The sequence below is a fragment of the Colossoma macropomum genome, unplaced genomic scaffold (genome assembly GCF_904425465.1).
Source record: "Colossoma macropomum unplaced genomic scaffold, Colossoma_macropomum, whole genome shotgun sequence".
NCBI classification, from domain to species: domain Eukaryota; kingdom Metazoa; phylum Chordata; class Actinopteri; order Characiformes; family Serrasalmidae; genus Colossoma; species Colossoma macropomum.
The window spans coordinates 8,756,024-8,762,855 of record NW_023494808.1 but is presented as its reverse complement, the minus strand read 5'-3'; positions in this window follow the sequence as shown (position 1 = coordinate 8,762,855).

The window sequence follows — 6,832 nt, the reverse complement described above, 5'->3', positions numbered from 1 at the left end:
GAGCTTTCACTGTTTAAACTGCTAAACTGAATGTGGTTAAAGTGTTGCTGACTTTCTCAAATTCACTGACAATTATTCTTCCTGTTTTCACTGAATCAGTTCTTTATTCTTCAAGTACACAAAACACACTTATTCTCATTAAAACTGAATTAAAATTGTATATAATTAAAAAAAAAAAAACTCTAGGTCTGCTTTATAATTGAGGAACATCAATGAGTGAGCAGTGAGATGATGAACATTTTTCCATTTAATCAGTAACTTTTCACGTTCTTGCTTGTTGTATGTAGACAGTGTGAGTGACTTCAACTGACCTGCAGCTTCATTTCCTTACACTAGAACTTCCTTAATATCTGAACTCTCAGAGCACATTGAGCGACCTCAGTGGTAACCCCATCTAGGAGCCTGTGTGGTGATGATGGCTTGTTGGTTTGTCATCTAAAGGTTGATTTATACTGCCATCTAGAGGAATGTAGTTATAATTACATGCACACTGTCTAACTGATATCTGGAGCTCTGTAGCAGCTCACCTGACACTACATCCATCTTTATTTTCTGCTCACTCATATTTTGGTTGTTGATTAACAATATTGCTTACTAGAGAAGTAACAAATACTGTTGCTATTTCAGTGAGAAATATATGCTTCTATATCAACGAACGTTGGTGTAAACATGTCACAGTACTGTTAAAATCAGGCACTCCTCATCTGGAGTCTCTTTTCCTCCACTTCAAACTGATCTACTCTCCCATATTGTTTTGTTCTTTCATTCTGGTCGCTGTTTACATTTCGCCAGACACAGTGTCGTTCACATCATCCTCACATACAGGCAGAAACTCAAAACCAACAAGCCTGTCATCACAACAGTGAAGAGGTAGACCAGAGGAGAGCCTGAAAAACTACAGGGCTGCTATGAATCCACAAACTGGACTGTACATTCATCTAGCCCAACAGATGGGCTAGATGAATATACAGACACTGTGATGTCATACATCAGTTTCTATGAGCATTTCAACTACAGCACAGGTAAAACACAACAGTGACAAACTATGTGTAATGGTGGCAGATGGAACCAGATGCTCACAGAAGAGGCTTGAGTTTAGAACTTTAATGCCAGAGGGAGAATCCAAAATCACAGTTGATAAACAAAAGCAGGGAGTCAACAACCAGAAAACTAAAACTGAGCCAAGGGACAAGACAGAAATCAAGGTCATGAACAGAATACGGGTCATACACAGAGAAACACTAACTAATATGAGAATGCTCAGTATGCACAAGGTGACAATAATTCCCATTGTGAGGTTACAAAAAGACTGATTATATACAGAGTCCCAGCACCAGATGGGACCGGGCTACTGGATCAGACCGGGCAGAAACTCAAGATGTTTTTCTGTGGATATTTTCTAGGACGTGGAGCCGGTTTCTCTGGATGCCTGGCATGGAAATCTGCCACCAACTAGGGTCAAGGATGTCCTTGCTGCTACCCAGTTTCTCTCCTCTGGTCCATACCCCTCGAAGAGGTACAGGAGATTCTCTCCACGCCATCAGGAGTCCAGCACCTGACGGACTGCATACACCGGTGTGCCCTACACCTCCAGTGATTTTGGCTATAACTTATGACAGCCCTCCCCAAACCTGAGATCCCGAGTGGAAAGCCAGATCGGGTCTCCAGGCTTAAAGGAGGGAGCCTCCACCCAACACCCGTCTACTTGTTCTTTCACATGCTGCAGGGCCGCCTCAATACTGCAGTGGGTCTGCTCCCAGACCTCCTCTCTATGCTTCATCCAGCGGTCGACAGCTGGGATGTCTGAAGTGGTAGCAGTCTAGGGGGTGAGAGGAGGTTGATAACCCAGGATGCACTAGAAGGGCATCATATGAGTTGCTGAGCATATTAGAGAATTTTGTGCGATTTCACCCCAAATCAAAAATTTAGACCAGTTCGTAGAGTTATTGCTGCTAAATGCATGAAGAAACTTTCCTAACTCCTAATTTACTCTTTTACCTTGTCTGTTAGATTGTGGGGGATGTTCTGAGGTAAGACTGACTGTTTATCCAAGTGCTCACAGAAACCAGACCAGACTCTGGATGTAAATTTTGAACACCTATCTGATAATAAATCTTTTGGAATGCCGAAATTATGAAAAATGTGTTCATACAGGGCTAGAGCTGTATCAAAAGTGTTAGGCAGGGACTTGAAAGAGATGAATTTAACACCTCTAGAGAAATGATCAACAACTGTGAGAATAATAGAGTGTTTTGGGTGTTTTACTTTGGGCACAAACCAAGCAAGAAGACATGAATCTATATATATATATCCTAATTAAGTTTTTCCCACGGTTTAACAACAGTTGTTGCATACGGAACTCACTAGGATGACTGGAGCTAAGAGAGCCCAGGTTATCAGACAACCACGAAATTGATCTGGCATGTAGTGGTTATTCTGTGGACAGTTGTCTGGAGCCTAAACATGTTCAAGTGCTTTAGCTATCTCATCATCAAGCTCCTAAGGAATAGAGCCTATTTGTAGAGACAGGGGAAGAATAGATTCAGGCTCAGACTGGATCTCCTTCTCTTGGTCACACTGGTGAATTTGTGACAGGGCATTAGCCTTTGGATTATGGGAACCAGGGCAGTATGAAATGCTAAACTGGAAATGGGAGAAAAACAGGGACCTTCAAGCCTGTCTAGGGTTTAAACATTTTGTGGAGCAAAGATAATGGTCTTACGGTCAGTATGTAGTAAGAAAGAGCAAGCAGCTCCCTCCAACCAGTGCTAAAAGTTCATGATCTTCTATGCCATAATTCTGCTGTGCAGGGCTCAGTTTGTGGGAATAAAATGCTATGGGGTATAGCTTCTCAGGGTCACCACTACACTGTGATAGAATGGCACCAACTCCGGTCTCAGAAGCATCTACCTTCACTACGAATGGTTTGGAAGAGTCTGGGTGAGAATTGGCGCTGAAGTGAATGCTATTTTGAGGTTATGAAATACGGTTTCTGTTGCTGGACTCCACACACTAGCGTTTTGGATGCTCACTTGGGAAGGGCTGTGAGAGGTGCAGCGATAGAACTGAAATTTTGAATGAGCCTTCTATAAAAATTGCCAAAACCTAGGAATTGCCAAAACCTTGACAACGGCTTCCACCTTCTGGTTGTTTCCCTGAGAGCTAATGATTTACCCTAGGAATGAGACTCTTTGAAGCTGAAATTCACATTTCTCCTCTAGCAGGTGGTGCAGGACTTGGCGGACTTGTTGTACGTAAGTGTTGTAGTCAGGTGAGTAAATTAGAATGTCATTAATGTATGCAATTACAAATTTTCCTATCATGTCTCAGAGGATGTCTTTGATGAATGTTTGGAAGACTGACAGAGCATTGGACAGACCAAAAGGCATGACTGAGTACTCATAGTGGCCCTTGTGGTATTGAAAGCAGCTTTCCATTCGTCCCCTTCTTTAATATATATATATATATCAAGTTGTAGGCACTATGAAGGTCTAATTTGGTGAAATACTAGGCACCACAAAGTTGTTCTAGAGTGACAGGGATTTGAAGCATGGGGTATGCAAATTTGTTGGTAATGTTGTTGAGAGTGTGATAGCCAATACAAGACCTGAGACCGCCATCCATCTTTTTGATGAAGAAACACCCGGATGTGGCTGGTGATGTGGATGGAAAAAACCTTGAGCTAACACCTCATCAATGTATCCCCCCATGGCTTTCTTTTCCTCTTGCTTAGGAGGGTACACATGTGATTTAAGCAAAGTGGCACCTTCAATAATGTCAATGGATTAATCATAAGGATGATGATAGAAGTTCAGTGGCATTCTTTTTGCTGAAAACCTCAATCAAATCAGAATATTCAGTGTGAGTGGGCTCTGGGCTCTCAATGGTGGTATATCTAAACCTAAGTTCTGGTGATGTGAGAATTAGCAATTAGAAAGGCAACAATCTGACCAGACTGTAATCGCTCTGTTAGAATAATAGATTTGAAGGTTGTGTTTTTGCTTCCAGGGGAGACCTAAAATACCAGAGAATTCTGAAAAGTCAATGACAAGGAAAAGTAATAGTTCTTTGTGAAGAAAGCCGGCCTAGTTGAACAGGTTCGGTGACGGATGAGACAGGATCCACTCCATCGAGGCCAGTGCGGCGTCACTGACTGGTGTCTGGAGATTTTGTACCGGAACATACGGTTGAGACACTACATCTGAATGGATGAAATTTCCCTTGGCTCCTGAGTCAATTAACACTAATGACGAGAAGATTGTTAGCAGCGAATGGTAACAGGATGGAGTACAGACTTCGAAACCAACCCCTTTGTGGGAACACTCACCACATTTCCCGGTTGTTGGGGCCAGCCAGATGCCTTAATCCTCACCAGGCTCGTTGGTCACTCTTCTTCTCACGCTTTCAGTTCAATATTTCATTTTGTCCTGGTACCCGTAATTCCAAAGCCAAAGCCCTGTCCCATGTACATTAGAATGACAAAGAGAAGTCTGTGAACCTAAACCTATTCTTCCCCAAATTAGATGAGGAGATCAAGTAAAACCCTTCAAAATATCAACATACCTACCCACTGCCCTCCAGATAAATGTCCCTGACCAGTTCAGAGATCCCCTTATTTCGTGGGTTCACTCTTCTCTCACCTCAGGACACCCAGGGGAGACTCACACACAGCAGCTCATTACAAACCGGTATTGGTGGGAGTTCCTAAAGGCTGATGTTCATAGATTCTTTTCCTCTGGTTCCGTCTGTGCACACTATAAAACCTCAAAGACATTACCCAGAGGGGAACTCATGGCCCTTCCTGTACCAAATTAGCCCTGGTCCTATATTGCCATTGACTTTGTTATTGGTCTCCCACCATCAGAAGGTCATACCATCATTTTAACTATCACAGATAGATTCTCCTGCAGTGTCAGATTTGTAGCTTTTCCTAGTATCCATGATGCTTTTCAGACAGCTCAAGCCATTTATCACCATAAATTCAGATATTATGGTATACCAGAGGACATTCATGGGTCTCGATAAGCCAGAGCTCATCACCTCTCAGAGCTGCTTCAGGATCAGATTCCTTCCTGTTTTATATTTCAGAATCAGATCCTAGCACAGCAGTGCTGCTCTGACAGGCCTTGTGAAGATCAGAGTAGCACTGCACAAACACACTCATTAGCTGTAGTGATAAATGGAGTTTAGCTTTAGCTTTAGCAGATGGAAATATGGAGCTGATTCATGGTGGACTGGACACAATGAGAGCATTATATGAATGCTCTCCAGTATAGGTGCAATGATGTTGCGTGTTTTGCTTGTACTTACAGCTAGCATCCAACACAGTTAGTTTAGTTAATTAGATGGATGAAGTGTTAGGTGAGCTCATACAGAGCTCCAGATATCAGTCAGTCAGTGATGGGCCTTGTAGAACAGTGTACATGTAATTACAGCTACATTCCTCTAGATGACAGTACAAACCAACAGAAGATGATAGTTGGAGAAAATGATGAACCATCTCTGACATCATCACCTCAAACAGCCAGCAGAGAGAGATTATCAAAAGTTAAGCTGCATATTTACCAGCTAAACATTAGAAACAACATACTGAACCACATCTTTCTGATTTCTGCTTGAAAACTGAATTATAATGAACCTCTTCTTCTTTTTTTAGTTTGAATGAGACTACTTATGTACTCCAGACACACAGGAAATGACATCATCAGGGCTGAACTAAACGTCACTCTTTACAAATTCTGCTCATGTAGTGTTTCTACTTTTAAATGTTGGTCAGAATCTCATTGTGTCCAGTCCACTGTGAACATATTTCCATCTGCTAAAGCCAATGAGTGTGTTTGTGCAGATCTCTGATTTTCACAGGCCTGTCAGAGCAGCACTGCTATGCTGTAAATACACGCTGATAATTATTCAGGTCTAAAGCCTAATACCAAACATTATTAGGGTAGCATGTTATCCTATTAGATCTCTGCCAAGCTGTTCATCCTAGATCAACTACTTCAGCAAAACCATGTTATGTGGAATATATTTAGTCTATCTTAAGATGCTTACTTAATATACACACCATTTTTAGCTGAAAAACATTAGAGATCCTGCCGCTGTGTTGTTTTCTTCTATTTTACTGATGTACTCAAAAGTTACTTGAGTGCTAAAAGCTCTCCCTTCTGGAGAACTGTCAGCCCGTTAACCATCAGTGAGCGACCGTGTGAGTTACAAGAAGTTTTTGAGGTGCTTTATATACATATTTTTCTTTAGAGAGAGAGATACTTTGTGTTATTGCCCATTTTAAAATACATTTTGTAAATCTAAAACACTTCAATTTGAAGTTTTAATTTAGTTTTATTCATTTGGAAGTTTTAGTTTTATTTAATCCCTGAATAAAGTTTCAATCTGAGTTCACATATTTGCAACATGAATGGTGCAACATAATGCAATTTAATTTCAATTTTTAAATGTAACCCTGGTTATTTTTAAGCTATGCTGAAAGTTTGGTGCAATTAGATTAATAGAAAAAACTTGATTTAAGTCATGAATGTCATGAGTCATGAATGTCATGAGTTATGTCATTTACAATTTGCTGCTGATCTGTTGTACAATGCAAATCTTATACATTTCAGTACCAAACTCAGAAGTTCACAGCAGGAATACAGTTGATAAACTGAGCTCCTAATCACCACATCATTTTTTCTAAGATCTAAATTTGGTTACACTTCTTGCTGGGGTACCAAATGTGCTGAGCTGGAAATGGTGTAAACTAATGATTGCAATCATAACAGGTTCACTTGAGTCAGATGAAAAAAAAAAAAATAATAATAATAAAAAAATTAATTAA